Here is a 24,313-nt window from a genome sequence, read left to right on the forward strand (position 1 = left end):
GCGGCCTTACCAACGATGCATCATTTAAGATTTTAAGGGTTGCACTGTCAGCGATGCGAGACAAAGACATTAGTGAGCAAGTTTTATTTTAGACACTGTTTCCTTCCATGATCAATTTGATGTGCCAAAGCGTTTTTTGAAAATTATTTTAATTTACAGAAATGGCTATGTATCGTTTCTAATGCACCACCGTATATTATTTAGCTTGGGAGAAATAACACCAAAAGCTCCCCATAAAAATGGTTATAATAATAAATGGGTAGATTTTGGTGTTATTTCTCCGAAGCTTCTTAAGCACCCCATTGAGAGTCATGGATCTTCACAATTTCAGTATATTATTTAAATAATAACCATATAATTTATAGCAGGATCAATTTTTTTCACGATATTTATCAACATTTTTTGCTTTTTTCGTTACTTTACAGTTCTTATCTCTTTAATTTTACGGAAACTCTCAAGAATCTATTTGTTTTACGTTCAAATATGATTATAATTTACTTGAGATTCTTTTAAGACAATACATACGTATTTCGTTATGGGTCCTTTAAATGGACGACATCGAAGGTTAGAGAACTAGGAAACTTAACTTGCAGCTATTAACAAATAATAATTGTTAACATTTTATTTAGACTTTTATATTCCTATTGCAATATTATTTATACGTGCTAAAAGGTTTCCAAATCAAAAAAACCTTGATTGTGAATTGGTACAATAAAACTGGGTAAATAGGTGACAGTTTTGCTGATAGACCGATACCAGCCTTTAGCAGCATCCGTCTACTTGTGAACATGAGTGCATGGACAATTTACATCACGGATGAGTGGCTTTTTACCTTTTTTTTGGTTTTTTTTTTAAAATAAATTTTCATTCATGGTACCTTTAGCAAGAGTTCTCATGTTTAATACGGAGATTACAATAAAATAAGTACTAAATTCCAGATTTTGAGTGATATGGATGCTATTAAAGTGACCTAAAATCTCTACTGCTTGTGCTTTGATATGGTCCATTCCATTTAAAAAGGTACATAGGATTGTACGTATGAATTCTTGCTTCATAAATACTATTAAAAAAATTATTCCTCTACAAATTGTATGGCTATTGTTTAACCAACATAAATGTTTAAGTGCCACATTAAAACGCCAAAATCAAGGAAAATATCATCAAAAAGGGACTTGTCCCTGAGGCTAAAAGTTGAAATTTGATTTATTACAAAAAGTTGATAATGGATATGAGATTTAGGCGGTGCAAACTATACGGGGCGCGTAACAATGGAGTTCGGTACAACGAAAAGGGGAAAGAGATACATAATCTATGAAGGATACATGTACCTCTTTGCTAAGAACCTTAAACTCCAAAACTGCTCATAATGGCTGTGTCGAGCGAGAAAGAAAGAAGGATCCATCGGCTCTTAGTTTAACATGCAATGCCAGGATCTGGGTCAACGATGACAAGGTAAGATTAGCTAAACCGGGCACTGATTTTGGAAGTGCAGATGGTTTCCAGTTTCAAAGCCCTTAATTGGGTATTTTATTAGTTAGGATATCGTCTTTTGACCTTTTGACTTTTTTATACGTAAGTTTCATCGTTGCTTATACCGTCGTCTAATGTTAGTTTTTAGGTTCGGCCCTCCCTTGCAAAAATTTAGTTTATCAACCTCTTCAAATTTCAATTTTACTCTGGAACCAACCACGGATATGGTCGTTGGCCTTTCCAGTTTTACTGCCCTTTTGGGTTTTTAATTGTTTTCCATCTATTGTAAGTTTTATAGCTATAGTCTCTCCTCAATATCTCTACCATCTTGTAGATCACCTGAAGATGACCGTTGGTCGAAACATGTAGTGTATCACTTCGTTTTATTAAATTATATGGGAACGGTTTAGAGAACTTTTATTCAATATTAATAAATTATCCCATTTAGAGTTTGAACACAAAATGGACGTCACGATTCCAAATTATACCTTAATATTGAAAGTATCCAAATTTTAAATGTAGGTATACGTTTATTACATGCACAAAGTAATAAAACGTGATATTGGTGAGTAATATTGGAGATTTCAAGCTAAGTTAATTTAATACTTCACAGCCGACTTTCTATGTTATAAGTCAACCGTACACAAAATACCCTCTCAGGGGAGCGAAATTCTGGGGTGAATTATTCCGGTGCGAATTATCCGGGTGCGGATTGTCCGGGAGCGAAACGTCCGGGTGCGAAATATCTTTGGTGCGAATTTTCCTTGGTGCGAAATGCCAGGGTGCGAATTGTTCGGGTGCGAATTGTCCTGGTGCGAAATGTCCGGGAGCGAAATGTCCGGGTGCGGAATGTCCGAGAGCGAATTATTCGGGTGCGAATTGTCCTACAACCATTTCAAACATATAGGCACGTAATAGCTTTGTAAACGTGCTCATGGGTAAAACGTAAACAAAGCTAGCGATTGAAGAATCGAGGTTAATTGGCTATGTAGTAAAGGTATTATGGAATTAATAATTTAGTGGTATCGACATGTTTGGTGTAATTCCCTAATAGGCAACAAATATTCTTATAAATCAATAAAACGTTTAAAAACACAGAATACTTTGTGTTTGTGTATACCACTGGTTTAACTACATACAAGAATTTATAAGATTATGAATAGAAATAGACAAAGTGGCTACTTCAAAACACAATTTTTGACACGGGATGTTTAGCTAAGAAAAGAATATTGATTTTTGGGAGGTTGCAGATTGAGGCTGAATTTTATTGATTCGAATTTTAATATATGTAAGTGTATGAGACTATGTCTTTGTTTGACATCAAGGTGGTGGAGGAAACTATTTTGTATTTCAGGTTTTTAACAGAAATAGGTCTATTTACCTTACAAAGTGGTGTAATAGTACATTATATATCAAGGTAGAAAAGTACAGTATTATTGCCTGAGCACCAAGATTACATCACGAGGCGCTTGCGCCGAGGGGTGTAAGGTGCGAAGGCAATAATAGACTTCTCTACCGTGGTATATATACTATTTTTTTCACTACTAGCACTTGAAATCCTCTAAATTAACATATTATATTGATAAGAAAGTGAACGGTTGGACAGAATTGTTTGTTTCTTAATTTAACATGTCAATCAAGTACGTGGAAATACAAGTCAAACAGGCCGTATTTTGTTCTGTCATTGAGATATTTTCAAAGAGTAATTTCGTTCGAATTTTTTCAAAATGTGATAATTTTAGGTATGTAATTTCTCTGGAAATGGCGGATGGTGGCAATTATTCATTTTAGAGAACTACTCTAAACGTTTATTGAGCGAAATTTCGGGTTGTGTTTTCTAAAAGTGACAGCGTGACAGTTCTCATTATTGACTACTAGTTAATAATAAAAAATTATTAACCACTTTGAACAAATGCCGAGAAAGCCTACTTTACAAGTGGAAAAAAGGTTAATAATCATGTCATCAGACGCTAGTAGTGAAAAAAATTTATTATTGTCAGTTTAGTCAGCTTTACACGTATATGAATCGCCATTACCAAATAGTATGACTGTTCACCTGGACAGTACTCTAATTAATGTCTAATTTCTTCGCGCGTGTTTCTTCTTATCTTAGTTTACAATGGTTGAACATAATCTGATACATCATCTCTTATGCGAAAAGATCTGTTTACATGAAATTAATAATTAATAAGTATAACTGAATCAACACTCATAGTCTGTTATCGCTATCCTGGTAAACAATATGTCTAAACTAATGAATTAAACAAACAAATTGGGCAACACCGTCCTTATTAAAATCTATTATTTTCCAAGTCACAGCCGTGAATTAATTAAAAAGGTAAACAGAATGATAAATGAAAATCTCCTACACATTGGAGAACAATTGAATTTATAAAATCGCTTAAAGCAGAAAAAGTAGGCCGGTTACATTCGATATTTTAGTAATTATATTATATGAGACTGCCTTTAAATGAAAGCAACCCGTACGAAGAATGAAAACATCTACTGGAAAGAAAAGTGGCTATTAGAAATCCGCATTTCTAACATTAAGACGTGATTGTGGTCAAAACGTGTTCATCTTTGACTAAATTGATTGAAAGTAGTTGGAATAACGGCTAGCAGTGATTCTTTTTGAAATAATAATGGCCGAGTATAATTATTTAACGGCCGTAACCGTCGTTATCGTTTCCGTAGAGGACCGCATTTTATTTTCCCTTTGCCGTAACTTCTTTTCAAGCTAATGATAAAAGATTAAAGACGGTCTCTAGTCGCTTGCTAAGAAATATGCGTAAAGATGCCCTCCTTTTCTACACTTTCTTATCGTACCGCTTTGTGGTAGAAGGTATTTGCTATTTGTTTTCATTATTTTACCAGAAACGCCAAAACGCATAGAAACAGTGGTAAAAGTTTTGAAATTACAAGAGGTTTGATTATCACTTTTGTTTGTGTAATGTTCCAATGCATAAATCATGTATTTCAAAAGTTTGAATAATACGATACGGGCGGAATAGAGTTGCGTTTGCACAAAAGTAATTTACAACAAGCAAAAATTTACTAGCTTTCAAAGTTTCACAATAGAATTCATTTGAGGATTACAATCAAAGTTTCGAATCTTTGTTATTCTGTAAAAGACATTTCTATTCAAAATAAAACCGCAAAAACTTTTTAAGAGATTTACTACGCATTTATGTAAATTTTAATGAGTCAAAAACAAATTTTTCAGTAAATAACTTCTGTATTATGCAGTTTAGGTGACTGCAATACATTTTTATTGTCACCTTGTCGATACGCATACGTGTTACCACGCGTGAAATTTGGATTTGACTTAATTTAAAACGAAGCTGGGGGCAGGAACCATGTGTAATAGATAGTACAGTTGGTACACCAAAACAAAATATTTAACATACAAAACGATCCGGCTTAAAAGTATACTTTCAAAGTTTAAACTGGTAAAACATTCTGTGTCTCTAAAACAAAATGTTGATTTAAGAAAAGGTGGTGTTATTGTTATATTTGCACTTACACAGTAGGATATGTACAAGGAGGATACAGTCGTTCCACGAAGCTTTCTAGATAGCTTCAATTTGCTGAAACCGTATTTTAAAACTCATGATTATTTTAAATTGAAAAATGATTCATGTGTGATGGTATGCACGTAGTGTAAATTTAGATATACTCGTACACTGTGGGGATGTTTAATGGAACGTTTACCTTAGTTTTAGCATTCACCCCCATACACCAGCTACCACCAATTCGACTTATAATAGGAACGCTATATGCAGTGACGTATAAAATTCTCTTTAGCCAAAATCGTTTTCCGGCCGCACCTGTCACATTGGTAAATGGTAATGTCTATAATGATTCCTATCACTAGCAGCAGCAGCCTCGTTTTTACGTTGATTCTAGTATTTTAAGGAACACCACTTCCACTATAAACGAATCCCCTTCTCCAAGATTTTACTTGATAACGCCAGCTTCGAAGGAACGCGTAAAACACCTACATTTTTAACAGTGATAAGAACACGTGCGTTAATTAAATTTCGTCTGATAAAACTTATCGCAAACGACCAGATATCCCTACATTTAAACACTCAATTACACGTTTAACAATGAAATACACAAGCTGAAGCTGAAGTGTTAAAATCCATGAACTGCCATTTAGAAAACTTTCCGGAAATAGTTCTTTTGAGATGTCCGAATAGAGCTGACTCGGTACTCAATTTGACAGGACAGGTCATTGGAATATGAATTCCCGAGATCACGGGAATGTAGTACAAAAATGTGCAGCTGGCTGAAAGCAAAAAAAGGGCTCGATGATTTTAACTTTTCGGTTCGAGAGGGGGATCAACAGCTCTTCCATTGACGATACATCACTATACATGTCACAATTTTGACGGTATCAAGTTGAAATTTGATGGGTTAGCCCTCACGGAAATCTGGAACCCTATTGTTTTTGTTGAAAATTGAAAAGCATGTGTTCGAATTTTTCCGAACAAATGTTGTCACCTCATTGCATGGCGTAATTTTTAGGCTATCAAGTTCAAAATTTCAGGTACCTACTTGGGTATCGTTGATGTCTGGTGCCCTATTGTTGGTCAGTATGACCGAAAAGTAAATTCTGCGTATACAGCGTAGGTATTACTCAAGAATTGAGTTTATTGATATACGGAAAAATATCACCTTAACGGAGCAAATATTAACTATGGTAGGCGCTTGTCGTTCTTTACGGTTCTAGCGTAAAGCGTGGGTACTTGTTGTAATGTATCCAGGAAATACTATAGTCTGACCGCTATAGCATCTAACTCGCCGTATGTCTTCAAATGAAACTTCCGCCTTTAAATCTTTAACAACAAAACGCAGCCTAAATGTTGATTTCCAAGTATAGTTGCCGATTATCTGCATTCCAAACGCATTATTGGCGCTAATTGAATTTAGTAATGCTCTAGGTCTAGACGTCTAGTGAATGCATAGATACCCAATTAGTGTAATATCAACTGACCAATCACTCTACTCCAGAAGCACTAAACAGCAATAATTGTGAATTACAAGCAGGAATTATAAAAGATACTAATTAGTGGTATACTTAAACAAATGGTCGTCTGCATACAAGATGATAAGAATGAAAATCCGTTCATTAAACTAATTTTTTAAAGATTAAGGAGAGAGTTTGGCTATGAGGATCCTCATTTAACATTCATTTACCATTTATCTTACGTTTAAAGCTTTTAGAAATTATGGTGGATTAACTAAAGTTGTTTATTACAACATTTATCTAAATTACACATCTACTTGATACCCACGTTACCAATCTACCGAAGTTTGTATTACGATTCGATATACGATCGGTTAAAGAGACACTAAGGAACCTGCATTGATTGGTTATAGTACAACCTCCCTACTTGTTACATATCAATAATTTTTGTTGTTTACTAGGCATCATTTATAACAGTAGCTGATTTCAATTATTTAAGCTAGAAAATACGGAATTTAGAAAAGTACGTGATTTATTGAATTACTTCAATCCACAACAGTTGAAATGTAAGATTTTCACCTAGAATTGGACTGTATGAATATTTTAAGTAGCTATTTGTTGACTCAATCACGTCCTTGCTAATAATAAAGGGCGAAAGTCTTTAGGCGGTTTTCTTTACAAAATTATGCTTTCAGTCTGTTTGTATATTTTCTAATTATTTTTAACAGCCCACCAATTATGGTTTTTTAGGGATTTATGCACGGAAAATGTATTGTATTTTAAATGGTGTATCAGTCAATAGGGGATGCATGCTATAGTTTTTGAGTGGGTTTTGTGGAGATTAATTTTGCAAAACATATACCTATGTGAAAAGGTAGTACACGGTCAAAACCTACCACCCAACATTATTTTCTTCTTTCTTCTTTAAAATTGCTCTCAGGGCATGACTAGGTTCTGACACAAACAACATTGACCTTAAAAATTTTATAAGTTACAAAATGTACAAAGGCCTTAATCAAAATCCGTAAATTGCCATTAAATCATCTATTCAAATGTTGAATTAAAATTAACAGTGGGATTAAAAGTTTGTAAAATTAAACTTGAGCTCAATCTCATATAGGGATTCAAATTGACAAACAATTAATAACAACTTGTGTGCAAGTGTGTAAACTACATGTATATTAACAATACTTATAACAATTTTAAATATTGACTAATTGTATCTAGAAGAAGATCCACAATTAGACGCAGAGATTTGATTCGAAATAATGTTGCTGTCGTCTAAAACTAATGTACCCCGGGGACGCTGCGTTATTTCCGGATGGTAATGACGTATAATTCCGGTTTTGCTATCAATTTTAACGACAGAGTGGCGCTTACCGAAAATTAAAGCAAAACAACAAAGAAATTCAATGTTAGCACGACAACGTGATCACTTTAAATTATTTTCACTTTTTCTGTTGTATGTCTTTTATATATTTTTGTATGTACTTTAACAAATTTCTCTAAAATTTATTATTAATTCCTCATTTCATATCACATGTAAACAAGTAACCAGTAAATCTAAAAGGTTTACACATAAACCGGCACAGTTTGGTGAAAAAATCTGAACATTTCTAAAGGACTTTAGAATGAGCCTCTATATAAATGGTATCCACATACAATCCTTTTAGTCCCGCCGCCATACTGGAACGTGCCGACCGGTTTTACATTTCCAGAACGGTATTGAAAATGCTGTCAGCAGTAACTGCTTTACAATGAACACTGTGACATAAAAAGAAAGAATCGTTCATAATGAGATTGATTTACCACTAAACAGTTATTACTTAAACGGTCATTGTATTTTAAGAATGTTGTATTTTTAAAACTCTGAAAATATTATGTATTGTAGCGAATATTCTCGAAATCCCTAAAGACATCGAGGCCCCATAACAGATTAAACATCGGCGATAAGCAACGAGAGCGGATTTCTTCCAGGAAATACTTATGATGTGTTTGTTCGAGAACATTTTAGAACACTCGGGAGAGTTAGGAAGCGTTCGAGAACTTTCGATAAGTAGGGGGGTTTGCTATAATAGCAAATTGAGTTGCACTGTAGACAGTTCCAATTTGAACGCTGAAGTAATAAATAGTTTGCCCTGTTATAAATTGTGTATATGTGACTGACAAATAATGTCTTAACTGTTATAAATCAATTAATGAATGAATTCATAAATCAATAAATCTCGTAATTAAATTTATGTTAGACTATATTCGTATCCAAACATTTACGGAAAAGGACAATGGAGACATATCTATGGTCCTTCAATGCAAACGAAGTCTCAGGTTAAAAACGCCAATTATGGAAATTGTTCTCGTCTCTAAACTATGTATTTAAAAAAAACACGTCGCAATAACTTTAATTTAATTTAAAGAGATAGTAAATGAATTATATCAACTGGTGGAAGTAGAAGATAGAGAATATCATGGGGAAATTGTAGAGTCAAAGGAATTCGAAAAAACCGAATAATTTAATATCAACAATCCAAAGTATGTGGAAAGCCCAAAAAGATTGAAGAATACAACAAAGTTTACAAATCTGTTGGAACTAAAGGATTTAACGAGTACGAACAATAAAAAAATTTAAAAAATCGCAAGAATCTAATCTTATGAATATGGATAATGTGAAAAAGGATAATAATTTGAAGAAAAGGAAACATCTGAAGAGTGATGGGTCTATAGACTGTAGAGTCAAAAATATTCGAACCATACAAAGAAATAAAAGGGAATTCAAATAAATGAAGAAATCCGAGGAAGTCGTAGCCAATAATCAAACCCAATAGTTCATAGAATCCATAGGATCAGAATCTGATGAACTTTATGTCCATGAAGAAACGCAAGAATTGGACGAATTCGGAGAAACAGAAGCATTTAAAAAGAATCGTAAGAATTTGATACCTGAGGGATCTGAAGCATTTGAAGAATTGAAAGATTTTGAAAAACGGATATGTCCTAAAAAGCAAATTGAAGTATACGACATGTTCAAGGAATCTAAAGAAACCAAACGAATTTGGACCTTGAAGGATCTGAAAACCTGAAAAAACTAAAAAATGGAAAGAAGGTAAACGAAAGATCCGAAGCGGTCCAGGAAGTGCCAAAAAAATTTGAAAAACAATAGGATCTCAAGGGAAGAATCTGAGAAAATGGAAAATTGGAAAAACTCGCAGAATTCGAAGAATCTAAAGGATTTCAGGCATCTGAAGAAACTAAAGAATTTGAGGAACCTGCCTAGTTTGTACAGATGTAAGAGAAACACGGAATCTGAAAAGATTCGAAAGAATGGGTACAGTCTCAAACATCGAAGGAACTGGAAGAGTCCCAAAATTCAAACAATGCAAACTCAAGAACCAAAGGAAAAATGGGACAGTTTGAAGAGTCTGAAATCTGAAGAAGCCAAAGAATCTGCTTAACCCCAAGAATGGCAGCTAGTTATTGGTGTATTTCCTGCAAAAGTTAAGCAAACGTTATTTATTTAGTTATTATTACGCTGTAAGCTGTGGTTGGAACAAAGGAGAAGCAGAATTTCGAGAATTTTAAATTTATAATTTCGAAAAACATTATATGCATTCCGAAGTATTCAAGGAAACAAAAGAGAACCTAAATAAATGAAGAAATCCGAGGAATCACTTTTGGCCGAGGCGCACACAAAAAAAAAAGTTTTCCGGGGAAAATTTTCCACATCGCGTGCTATCTACCGGTAAGGCTAAACTACCGAAGTATGAACATCCTGTATTACTTCTTCTGCTTATCGCAATATCAAGGTGTCTATAGCGATATACTACAGTGCCGTAGCTTATATCTGTAACTTTTAAAGTATATAACGTTTACCAGTTATCAGACCCCTATAGGAATTTACAAAGTTTATGTTACATTACATACAGTATAACGACGCGGAATGTTAACAAAGTTCGATGAATGAGTCACGCTATAATAGAACAAAACAAAAAGAAGAAACTCTGGAACTTTCCCGAATCTAGAATGACAGCCGGTCCATGACGGTGTCTGGGCGCGATATAAATGGAAACAAATTTGCTCCGATTCTTTATGTTCCTAATTTACGCAAAATACTAAAGCTTTGTTAATTAATTCTTGCTTTCGAGGTTTGTTTAAATAGATATAAATAAATTGATACGCTAAGTGTCAACGATTACATTCAGACAGCTGAGAATAGTTAAATTATCTAAAACAACCGTACAGAACCAATAGCATAACCACTTCATTTCCCATACTTAATGTAAAATACTTAGTGGTGCAGTAGTAATAATATGAAATTAAAATGCATTGTCGTTTTATGAGAATCATTGTTCTAACTTGGCGCTTTATAATGAGCATTAAGTTTACTTCTAACCAAGTTTGTTCTGTTACAAACAAGTTTTAAGGATCGATTGTGTAGTCATAATTGTTTTATTGCAATCTCTGGCTCCACTTCATGCCGAGTCATAGAAAATTGTATATAGGGCTTATTTTAGGGTTGTTAATGATTTTTTATGATACGTGGTTTAAGAGCGGTCGCTGTTTATTTAAAAGGTGGTATCTCATGGGTATTTTCAATAGCGATCGTACATAAGAATCAACACAAACTAGGATTTCGAATAAAAATCTTCTTCGTTGTTATACCTGAGACGCAAACTTTAAACAGAACAGTCAACGTGTAGATTTCCCTGGTGGTTTCATTGGGGCAAAGTGAATAAAACTCAAATAGGCGACAAAACTCGGAAAAACTACACTGCTCCTAAAAATAAATACAAAAATATATTTACCAAATATAAAACAATTTAGTCTGAAGCATGTTCCTTTATAAACCCCTAAAAGCGAAATTGAAAATGAAAACGTTATAAATTGACAATCTACAAATCCGACCTAATACAATAAAATAAAAGTGTAGTAACCTGAAGTTACTTAATATGTTTTAACAAAATTTGAATCCCTATTCTTATTGCGGTACGCGAATGGCCATGTTTAATATTCCGCCTACGTCACCGTTCGGAAACCATCACTACAAAAGCGAAAGCTAAAGCTCATAAAATTTTCAAGTGCACTTAGTCTGCAAGTGTATAGTATTTTGATCGTCTAGAATGGCAATCTACATTCAGCAACGTAAGGACAGCGAGAAAACTATTGAACTGTAAATATGAATACAGTAACACATTGTGAATTGAAGTGAAAGGCTGTGTTGCCATTAGCAACAAACATAACTGCACGAGTCTATTTAAATTTCCACTTTTCATGATAAAAAACGTCAGCTAGCTCTATTAAACACAGATACTAACAAAATCTTTTATACGAAATGATTATAATACTTCCAGGGCACGTCCAGCATCCGTTACTACGAAAAATCTCGATAAGACTTTAATTTTATTAAATTTGAGCAGCAGCTCAACAACACTATTCCAAAGAATTATATTACGAATTTCTATTTAGACACCTGCCATATTCCTGGAGATCAACAGAAAAGTTTAACATGAGAACTCTTATCTTGGTCGTAATTTGGGCTCGATTAAACATAACATAGGACATTTACACATGAAACAAGTTTACTAGACAAAATCAATCTATAAACTGAAAAGAAAGACAACAGGGCTTATAAGGAAGGTACCACGCACAAGCGCTCGATTGAACAAATTAATTAAAGAAATCTTAAAAGTGTGAATAATAAACCAAAATATCCGGTCGTAACCGCGATTTTCAACAAACAAGACGCACAACCAAGTACAAAAAACAACTGATGATGCTTCTGGAACTTCACTTCTTTACTTGCACTTTAATCTCAATTTAGACGACACTGGGTTCGTTGTAATTACTGATGTAAAATTGGTTCTTTGAAACATTCTTCTTTGAATACACGAGGCACCACTGAACTTACTGGAAACAGACTATTCACTTTTATTACGACGACTTAAATCTCTTGAAACACTTCCTTCCACAAAACTTTAAAGAAGACTGGCTGACTTTTCAAAACGCTTCCATTACAGCAGAACTGCCAAACACACACAAAACAATAAGCGGCTACATTTCAACGTCCACAAAAAAACAAAACATTAACGTCCACCACCAAAAAAACCAAGATTCACGTCTTCTTTTTGTATTTAAAACCCCTTCCTTAACAAATCAGGGCGTCTTCGCACGATGCATGTGTTATCACACTGAGCGGAGGTAACACTTACAAAAGAATAACCTTGATCATTTAACACGTTATTTGTTTACAATTAAATAAACACAATACAAGCGATTATTTAAACAAAAATTAAGAACATTAAAAAAGCATATTGATTTTAAAATCAAATGATGTATTGTGTATAATCTCAAATAATACGATTTTGACATGTTCCAATTCACGTCATGGGCATTGAGATAATGCTCTAAGTCTTTTTCCCATCAATATTGGTGCATGAATAACGGTTTTGACAGTTTTTCAAGTTCCCGATTCACTCCAAGTGCTATAACTTTTGTGCCTGTTGAACCAGTTTCCCAAAAATCAATAGCACCCTACCAAATTTAAACACGATTGGTCACTTTTAAAAAGAGTTATAGCGCAAACTGACGAAAGGGCGATCAACTATACAAAACTATAAATGATCTGCGGATCCTTAATAAGAAAGTGACGTTTGGGGATAGTGTGTAGGTACTTGACTACTACGGTGATAAGGAGCAAGGTCAACCATTCTTCTGACTTGCTTCTCGCTATGTTGTAATAATTTTTGCGTAACCGTATTTTTTCTATGGGATATTCGTAATGAAGGTAAAATAAGCTTTCCAACGATGTGTCGCAAGGCCTATGTTGCCATTAAGAAAAAACAAAATGGCGGCCGTGTCAAAACCATACGAGACAAAAATTTTCTTTTTCTACAACTGTCAAAAAAACCTGTCATTTTCTGACGGATTTCGAAACGCGAAGTACTAGATTTTTAAACGATTAATTAATAGTTAACGTTGCTCTTAGCAACGTGCGCAAAAACGTCAACAGTGAAAAATTAGTATATTACGTAACGAGTGTTCAAAGCGATACTTTTCACACGAGTGTGAAAAGTGGCTTTCAAACGAGTGTGAAAAGTGTCTTTCAAACGAGTCATGTACACTATTTTTCCTACGACTCCATACAACCAAAAATCTACTGACATAATGAAACAAAAGTTATTTTATTTCGAACCAACTACTAAAACTATCTAAAAATACGAAATAGATTCAATTTCTCTTTAACGAACTATTGTTATAATTACTTTAGCAAAGCGGTACTTGTCGTTTGGAGCTTATGCAAGAAATTTACTAATATTATTAGACGTACGCTACTTTTCATACCTCGGCCGCAATTTAGTTGGTAGTAATTCGAGTGTAGTGGATTTTGCCTCTTCCCTGATGTTGGGTGGAGTACCTACACTCTACATCCATGGAAGAATCACTTTTCGCCATTAAAATTAAGTAAGGAATTAAACGCGTAGCACGAGGAAATAAATTCAAGAATAAACTAATCGCAATTTTAGAGTTTGACGTACGCCTACTACGTTGATGTTACAAGAAGATTAGACTACTACGAAAGCAAAACGTAACATGCGATTTGCTTTCTAATATATTATGGTAGATCTTAGTCATTTTCAATGAAAATTGTCGTAGGAAAAAGTAGGATTTCGCGCACGGACAAAGTTGTACTCAAACAGCTCGAGTTTAAACAGTTTAATTGGGAAATAAATTACAGATTACACTATTGCGGTACATTATTATAAATATTAATAGTCAAACCTGTACAATTAGTTATGTTTACTCCCATGGGCGTACGCAGGGAGGGGCAAGGGGGGGCAGCTGCCCCCCCTGGCCTGGCCCCAAGTTACGTTTTATGTTTGGTAAAAAATATCTGTAAGACTAAAAATAAAAATGTATATTATGTGTTTCATTAAACATTTTTTTCCGTCAATTTTATTTTTTGCCCCTCCCTAGACCAAAAGCTGCGTACGCCCATGTTTACTCCAGATACAGCACTGTTACGTTCAGTAGTTGAAGTACCAGAATAAACATTTTGGTTACTTAAAGGCCTGTTAACTGACAAAGAAGAAATGTTATAACACTGATTGTTAGTAACGTTAACATCTAATATTTTATCAGAAATTTTGTTTTTTTGAGTGATTGAATCCTCTATGTAACTTTCGGCTACAGTAGTCGATTTCCATCCCCCGTGGCGTTTAATATCTGTAATGCTTGTCCCAGAATCTGATAGAAAGGTGGCTGAAGTCCTGCTGAAACAGTGGCCGGTATATCGCTTTGCATCGGGCAGATTAAGATAGTTTGCAACAATGCTCGGCATTTCTCCAAATTTATTTATACCAACTACTTGATTTACGCATTTTCCCTTTACGTATTTATAAAAGAAGCGATTGCTGGAAGCGTTTGTTACGTTCACTTTGGGCCAACGTGACAAAATTACCTTAGGTAAGCACACGGTAAGCTCAGGCAAAGTAGAGGTGGGTCGGGGTGAAAATGGGGTGCTTCTATACACACGCAAATAAGCCAAAAAGGGAAGGAAACAGTAAAAGTAATCCGGATAGGCGCTACTTAGTCTTTGATGAATCTAGAGAGAGAGGAATACTAAAGGGATGAACAAGGCAGACCAAGAGATCCTTGTTCTCGTCTTACTAAACTCAAAGGAATACACAATTATGGGGAAAAACAAACAGTATTTGATGTCATAAATGCGGGTAGTTTAATAACAAAGATCTCAAAATATCACAAATCTGACACTGTAATATATCGATCTAGTATATCAAACTGGGAATTTAAAATAATCTCTAATAAAACAAATGAGAAGCCAACACGTAGCCTGGGAAAATATTTATCCAAAAGGGCTTCCGCAGAAACAACGGAGCTATAATCATTAAGTGACTTTCAAACAAAGTAATAATCACAACTCGTTAGTATCAACAACCAAAATGTAATCAAACGACGAAAATAACTAAATTTACCTTGAACTCCGGGCGCAACCTTCCGAGCTCAGAGGACGCGAAACTGCACATCTGAAACAGTAAGACACAAAAACAAAAAAATATAAGAAGGGTAATGATTCGCGTTGCACAATATATCGCATATTTAAGCAATGGTTAACGTAAGACACGAATGGTTATTCTTGTACGTAGAATTGCAATCAATACTAAAATGAATCAAAAATTCAAATGACTTTACAACAAAATAAAATTTGGTTCGACTAAGGGTTGGTTTTCATAATCGGTATGAGATATCAAAAAGTGACATGAAGTTTTAAGAGAAAAATACTACAAAATGTACAAATAAAATAACTGAATCTATCTTCAATGACAAAGCAATCTTATCAATTCAAATGAAAACAAACTTACACGAGCAAGTTCTTCAAAGTAAAATGCATAACGTTAATTAAAAATTTACACAGTACTAACTCCACACGTCTCGTTAACTAAGTATTTGCGTTTCGGAAGAATGAATCGTAGGTCAACGATCTTCGTAAAATTGGGTCATCAGTTCAAATATCGGTTTCACATGAAATGGCGGTAATTCTTCAGTCGGTAAGGTAGAAATATGTAGAGCGTTTTTGATTGTAATGGCGTCGAAACTTCAATGCAATTCTATTGCACCATATGGAAAATCGGGTATTCGCGTTTCCACGTCAAAATATCAATGTACAGTCAGGAAGCAATTGGTAAAACCAAAATAAGAAGTAAGAAAACTTAGGGAGTACGAAAGTAGCCTAGAATAGATTATTTAAAATAAAAAGATAATGCGTCATAGATAACATACTGCAAAACGGCCTTAAACTTGTAAGATAAATCCGCAGCAAAGCGTCATCAGCGAAATTGGAAGTAAGATGATAAGAGAAAACTCCACTAATCTTAATACAACACCACTATTTAATCCCATAAAGGTAGACAAATATGTCAAGTAAGTGTAATAGCGTGTAGTTCAAATACAAGTCAAGATCGAATCGAGTTCTTCAACAAGGACTGCGCGCGTCGACAGTGAGTGGGAGAAGATAACCGCGCCAATCAACAGAAAACTAGACAAAAGGTTCTTTTAAAAGAAAACTATATCGCAAATAAAGGATCGGGTTATAATGTGAACACCTAGATGGCGTAAGCATTGCTATATAAAGGTAAGAGTACGCATAATGTTATTCTAGAAGGATTCCACATAGTAATGCAAATGTAAGCCAAAGCAAAGGTTACACGGTAAAGAAAATAACGTCACACGTTGAGTGGTCGAAGTGCGACATATTTTCTATAACTTCTAAATATAACAAATGGGTGATAGTGAAAATTCTTTCCAAGTGCGTTTTCGAATCGGGTATGTTTACAACTAAAACTGAACTTCGATCTTCTATATATTATCGACTGTCAATTTTTTTCATTCCTCTCGCCTCATTGCTCCAGATATTCCAAATATAACCGCTACCTAGACGATCAAAGAAATATAATTGTTTAATATTGTAATGATGTGAAATGTTATAAGATTAATTTGTAATTTGATTCCTGTAGGAATTGGAAATTAATCTAGATTTCTATCAGGAGAGGGCGGTAGTTTCAAAGACGTCATGTTTGTGGACATTCCCACCAGTACGATTACCATCACCATTACATTCCCACTTCCTTCCACAGACTATATAAACAGAAACCAGACCAGAAAGGGGACTCGTCTTAGAATTGTTTTCCTGATCCTAAGAAATTCTTTCCTGTTTCCTGGTCAGACGTTAGCGATTGTAAATCGCGCTCTGACACCCGCCCTGTTGAATAATTTACCTCAGACGTGCCGGTTGTAGTACCGCGCTCTGAAACCCTTCCTGAATTAAAAGTGTACGGCCGTATAGCCGTGCCGTTAATTTGGGGTTACCTGACTATACAGTACAAAGAGGTGCAGGTCGTAGGACCGCGCTCTTCCTGTTACCATCCGTGGAAAAAGTATACGGCTGTATAGCCGTGCTCAGAATTAGGTTATCCCTGTGGTGAAATGGTAGACGCTGCGAATGTAAATTCGCGCTCGACTGGAACCAGCCTTCCTGTAATCTACCCCGAATATTTTTGTACTTGAGCGTCTAACGCAAAACTTACTTGATTTATATTGATCCCGTGTAAAGTTGAATCATAGAAGTGGTCTTTGAAACTACCTACCGGTTGTTCATTCTGGAAGCTAACGTGATATCAGTTACAGGTTAACAAAACTACCACGAGTGTCAATTGTCCCGGTCGACCCCTCCTACTTGGGTCGCATTCAATCATTTTTAGTTTTCTTTATTTTGTAAATATTTTGTACATATATTTGTTTAATTATATTTTCTTGAAAAAACAAGGTTTTAGTTTATTAAAAGTGGAGACCTGATATCTCCGGCTGTAGAGCTACGCAGCATCTCCCGGTGAACCTGAACCATAGGCAACCAACCATACAGTGTTGTATGGGTGAACCGGAGGGGGTTTAGGAACGGAAGATTTTTTGGAGGTCCTTGGGTTACCAATAGGCAAAGGGTAGTTTGTAACCCTTAGGACCGTTAATAAATATATAATAAATTGATGTATATATATATACAAATAAAACCATTTAGTTAGAGGAGAAAAAAATCTTCTTTCCAGTGGATGCCATTATGGACCCTCTAAGTTAATTTGGGGAGCAACAAGCTGCGAAAAACTGTTTTCCCATGTTAATTAACAAATACTGTTCATCATCGGCCTCAGTCAGAAACGTTTGCACGTCAAGCTGTGTAAGCATCTTCGACTTCTTTGGGCGATGTCCAACCGATTTTCTTTTCAGAAAGGGTACTAGCTTCGCGTATTGGCCAATATTAATATTTTCATTAATATTTAACGTGGATTTCAACATTGAGTAGATGGACCACAGTGTAGACGATTTGACGCTTCGCGATTTTTCCTCCAAATAAGCCAGAAGTACATTTTCAGACGTTTTCCTCACCTTTTTCGTCAAACGCCAATCTTTAAAGGTTCGGTACGCTATTTGGTACTGCGTTTTCGATTTTTCGGGCAAGAGCTTATGGATGGCATCGCTTGCGGTTTGGTGCACCTCTGGAGGAGTGCATTCTAAGTCACTATCATTTTCACTATCCATTTTTAGCGATTACTTGGTAATTAACGCGATCACGAGAATAATGCTCTAAATCTGACTGTTTAGTTTATTTACATACGTTTCCTTAGTAACAATGAAAATCAGCCACCTCAAAATTAGTGCAATTTCCAAGGCTTTCAGATTAATCAAAGTGAGAAGGAGATGAAAACTTAAATTATATTCTAACAGTTGTAGAAAAAACGTCGTTTGTATTTTGTGCCCAAATTCTCGTTTATTTAATCGCATGAAAATGTGCAATTTCATCCCGAGACCGAAGGTCGAGGGATGAAACACATTTGATGCGATTAAATAAACGAGAATTAAAAAAAACTCTGCGCACTTAATACAAAAATAACTATTTCATGCTAGAATATGCACAAACACATCTTATTTAAATCTCCAACCGTTTTCACACCAGCGCTTAGGCCCACCTAAACGCAGTAAAAAATAAAACTTAAAGATTTAAATGGTCTTTTTAAAAAATGTAGGTTGTTTCCAGTCAAACCGAAAGTGAAAAAATTGTAATTATTGACAATGAATCCCTTACTTTTTACTCTAAATTCAAATAATAATAGCGGTAACAACTTCAGCGAATAATTCATAACAAGTAACCGACGAAATGGTAATTTATACTCCCTCGGCATTTAAAATCAGAACCATAAATATGAACACACTGCTTATTTAGTAAGTAATTAACAAGGTATTTATATTAACATTTCCATTGTTGTGGGCTGTACGCGTTGCGCCTTGTTCTTTTTTAGCAGTTTCTTCGGTACTGTCTTGATATAAAGGGATAGTAGGTATATTGCAACAATTGGGAAAACCAAAGTATTCATACTTTCCATATGTAAACTAAACTAATATTATTATTACCATTGTTTGATGAAATATCAAATCAATATCAATTTCAACAGGCGTTCAAAACATCAGAACCTGTACGAAGCGCTTAAAGCATTATGAAACCGTTTTGAACTGCTTTCTTTCCAATATTATCTTTCAATATTACAAACTCTCTTAAATAAGCCTTTATACTCCTCAAGATTATAAGATTCGCTTTCGCCATCTTTTCAGTCATTAACTATCTAATATAACGTTAATACAATAACTTTAGACTTTACAATATGAGCAAAATTAAAACGCCTTTAACCCTTTTATATAAAGTTTCAGGACGGTCTGTAAATTTCAGCTCGGGTATAATGTACTGCTTAATCGTATTATTTTAAAATTTTTTCCTGATTTACATAAGCTAAAGTTAGAGTCGGGATTATATTAATAAACTTCCTTATTAACTTTAGCCCATGCAACGAATTTTAAATCCTATGCGCCATTTCTAAGTGACGCTCGAATAAATTCAGTGGAATAATACTTCTTTAAGATGGCCAACCTCAATTTAATTTTAAGCATATTGCGATATGAAACCAGAGGAAGAGACGGTATAAAGTCGACGGAACACGGTAATTACGTAATATGGTTAGATGCACCGCAGAGGAATTCATAGATTTATGTAAAGTTAGGTACGCCAGCGAAGATCCTTTTTTCTGATATAGAAGAACTTTTTACCTTTATAAAGTCGCCCATATAAACTTTTTACGACATTGAGATACATGCACACGGTTTAGTTTTAGCTAACTACCACCATGCATTCATTTCGGCGTTTCTCTTTATATGTTTGATGCTGGTACATAATTGGTCACACGCGGAAGATGTCTATGAGGTATTTCTTGAGATGTATTAGAAGTCATGTGGTGCTAAATTATAGTTCGCAATGTAGATCCTACAGTTGCGCACATGAATGCGGTCCGTTGTTCTAAGTTTTTTTTGTATAATTTTAGCGGGTGAAGAGGCTTTACGAATTCATTGCAGTTTCTTTTGCTGAAGGAGAAGGTCCCACTCGGATACACTATGTATAAAATCGTTCAAATTTTCCTTATAAGTTTCCTATGGAAGGGGTGAATTTATTTTGGAAAAGATTTTAGATAAAGTTCTAATGTAGGAAGGATAATTGGGCAATACATATTCTCTAATTAACTAATACAATCACCTAACGTTGTTATATTTTTAATCCGCTTTCTTAGTCCATGTTTCCTAATTAAGTTCATAATTAATTCTTTGGAAAAACTATTGTATACAGGAATTTCTTTGATGTACAATTCTTCAAGGTAATTTTAATTTTTGATTCCACGATAGTTATTGACATAAAATTCAGGAAAATGATACTTTAATTCAGGTAATGTCATTTTACTGACGAGTTTTGTATTAAATTTTACCCGAAATCGTATTTTAATATAAAATTTCAATTTTTATATAGAACTTTTGATTAATGTCAATTTGTCAGTGATGACGGGAGTCATTATAGACATTTACAAATGTCACAAAATGCGGCCGGTAAAGTGACGGTGTGGCCGGTAAAGTGACAGATGCGGCCAATAAAGTGACAAGCGGCAGGCAGGCGTCTGCTCTGCCTCTGTCATGGAAACTAAAATTTCCCGACAGAAAGTGTTTTCCCATAATTCTGATTGTTCTGATTGTTTGCCAGCGGCGCATTGTAAAAGTAAATTTTGATTATTTTAGAGACATCGTATACGGTAAAAGTTCCTCACTAACTATTTTCGATATTTTTCAATAGGCCATGCAATTATAAACTAATTATTCCGCCGACTTATTTCAAATGCCCGTTTCCTAATGAAAGAAATTGTCAAGCATATAATTTTCGTAGAATGCGGAATAAAGTGGACGTTTTATAGTTTCAAAGATACTGTTTACTGCGATTGTTATTTTTCCCTTGCTCACAAGAAATGTCCGTCGATGGTGAACACTTGCTATTTAGCTGACGGCATAGAAACACTTTATACGGCATTGAAACATTTGTTAATTTAAAATGTATTCTTAAGGAAAGTAGGTACCTACTGCCGAAATTAATTTTACACAGAACTATTATCTATAAAAAGCAGAAGCATTAATTCGTTTAGCTTTAGTTGAATATTAACATAGCCTTTTGTCTTTTCTGGACAATGTTCGTTTAAACGCTAATTTAAACTTTAAATCCGTTTTGAAGATGATTAATTAACGCGCTTCCTAAAGCAATTAAAGTTCTTTATATAATTTTGCCAAGTATCTGTAGCAGATTAGGAAGCGAATCTGATTTAGTAAGATAAATGTATAAAAATGACCGTGTATAAGAGATCGCCTAGTTTTGTTTAATACAATGAGGACGTGTACGGTAGATATACAGATGAAATTGGGTATATTGTAACTAATGACGAAACTCTTCCAAGTTTATTCGTTTGAGAAATGAAAAGGTAGATAAGCTTCTCAATGGGACGAATTGGATGCAGACCCAAACTTTTCTCATAAAAAGAAAAGCTTTATCTTATTTTATATCAAATTTTTTATCTGCTCGTAAATGCAATTGTAAATTAATTTAAAGGAAGGATGTACAAATAAAACGCGAAGTTGGACTCCTACATTTCGGGGTAATTGGGTTATCAGAGGGATCGACGTGTTCTAGTGGATATTTACTACATAAACGTATTTTCTGCAGAGTTCCCACTTTTCTTTTAACCTCAAAGTTTATTACAGAGAAATTTAAGCCTTACCAAACAAACAAGATCGACAACGGATAGTTGTTTTTTTGTAAAATTTTAGCACAGATTAAGGGTCTTTTGTGAGTTTGAAATTAAATTCAAATTTTCGTCCTCATAAATGAGTAATTTAAATGTAAGTACTATACAAAGGTAATCTATTTTGATTTAAATTCAACTAGAATTCCTCAAAGTAAGCTCCGCAAATCCCCTCAGAGTTATGCAATATGTGTATGAGAAACACTTGAACCCATTTTTTCACAGTAACTCTAGAAAGCTAAGATCAGATAAGTAAAACGAATTCCAGAGACGCAACCGGAGCTTTTCTGCCATGATAAAATACTTTAATCATATAAATTCTGCTTATCTATACCACCTATATGTAGAACAAAACGTAGAAACGTGTATCTCGATGTTTGTGCTTGTTAATGTTTTCAGGTACAACAAGCACTTTAATTTATATCTCTATATTATTAAAATGGATATGCCAAAGGTGGTTTGCTTTATTTATCCTTCGGGAAGCTTGCGTCCCCCAGTACCTTATGCAGTGGCAGGATGAAGTACGACCAGCTCTTATAAGTTGACGGATTAAATGGAGGTAAACACCATGTTCCCCATTTCGCGTAAAAAAAAAGAAATCAGAATTTACTGCATTTTCTAATTAGTTTTGGGTTTGGAAAAATTCTAAAGTTTTTCTTCAAACAACTCCTTTGTAGAGCCAGACTACACATTGACACGGAAACGCCACAATTCGACAAAGTGGTCTGAGAACAGCGTCAGTCTACGTTCCTTTACAATAATTGCTATTTTCACTAAGTACCGCTGAAATTATAATTACTATGCCAGAATCGTTAATGGGTGCTTTGATGTGCGATATTCTTCATGATACATAATTGTCTGAATTCTGTATGTTCGAGTCTGAGGTTGTAACACTGAAGCCACGTACAAAGGAACGTTTTAGCGTCTTTTTCATGAAAAATACAACCTATACCTGGTGAATTCCGTCCGCCCGTCTGCCTGAGGGTTTGAGATCTCAACACTCGGACCTCGTAAAAGGCTGCGGACTGTTGATAATTTCAGCACGAGAGTGGCCGAAAAAATAATTTCCATTTCTGCGCAAGCGTATGTCAACTTTGTTATTTCTAAGATATTATATTGAAATTTTAACTACAGATGCTTCTCATAAAAGTGAATCTAGTGGACATAATTCGAAATCGATGTGCGCATTTATGGAGGGATTTTGAGATATCCCACTTGTCGGGTGGAGTCAGGATTTAAAAGCAAATACCTCAGAATGAAATGTCGAAAAAACCTTCAGGTTTTCACAAAACGCGTCTGTTGATAGACCTAAAACTTCAAATGCTAATATCTCGAAACATAGTGAAGGAAGTCGGTAATCACAAAGGGAAAGTAAGACATATTCTTGAGATACAACCAACGGTATCACATTCAACCTGGTCAAATTACTATAGTAACGAAGATATGATGTATCTTGGAGAACGTAGCATTGGAAGTGGGTGCTCGCAAACAGAAAAGTGAAGGTCTTGAAAAAGACATCCGTTGGTGGTGTCAAAACTGCAGAACAGAATGTCGGTAGTTCTTGCCCCGATGCATCTGTATATTCTAATCTTAAATAAGTTATATGTAATTTACATAATGAGGTGGCCATGCAAAGAAAGGCAATTTCTATCTGTCTCATCCAAAACGAAATTCATATTGATGAATTCATTCATTCAAAAACAAATACATAAATAAAACTACTACTTTTTCGGAGAAACGTAGAATTCAAAAATGCATTCAAATACAGGGGGTTCCATTTAAAAAATGTACCATTTTAGCGACCTACTTTGTGAGCGCACTCTGTATAATTCCAACCATATCATAATATAAACCTAAAACACTATCGAAAAATTTATTTTCGAGGCATTAAGTTACTCCGCGCAATCGTTGTCTCGTCCTGTACAGAGTGGTTCAAATTCGTGGCTCACCATTGGGATCTCTGTAACTGTGAGGGATACAGTATAGGTTAAATGGAGGCCAAAGCTACCCCTATTTGTTACTAAAAAACCGCATTTGAAATTTTTGAAAAATCTTTGACGACAAAGGAGAAAATGTTGAATTTCGTTTTCAATTTCCCTAGCTTAAACGGTCGGAAATAGACGGTTCCTGTTATCACTTCTTATTGGCACTT

General features: G+C 34.8%; 1 long non-coding RNA gene across 1 annotated transcript; it reads right to left on the reverse strand.

Moving 5' to 3' along the window:
• Positions 1-16,923: 16,923 nt before the first annotated feature.
• Positions 16,924-17,625, reverse strand: LOC116167149. Its single transcript, XR_004144454.1, has 3 exons — positions 17,539-17,625; positions 17,321-17,493; positions 16,924-17,270 (listed from the first exon to the last, which is right to left on the reverse strand). It is a non-coding gene; the product is annotated as an uncharacterized LOC116167149 (long non-coding RNA).
• Positions 17,626-24,313: the final 6,688 nt, after the last annotated feature.

Source organism: Photinus pyralis, unplaced genomic scaffold (assembly GCF_008802855.1).
Source record: "Photinus pyralis isolate 1611_PpyrPB1 unplaced genomic scaffold, Ppyr1.3 Ppyr1.4_LG3b, whole genome shotgun sequence".
NCBI classification, from domain to species: Eukaryota; Metazoa; Arthropoda; class Insecta; order Coleoptera; family Lampyridae; genus Photinus; species Photinus pyralis.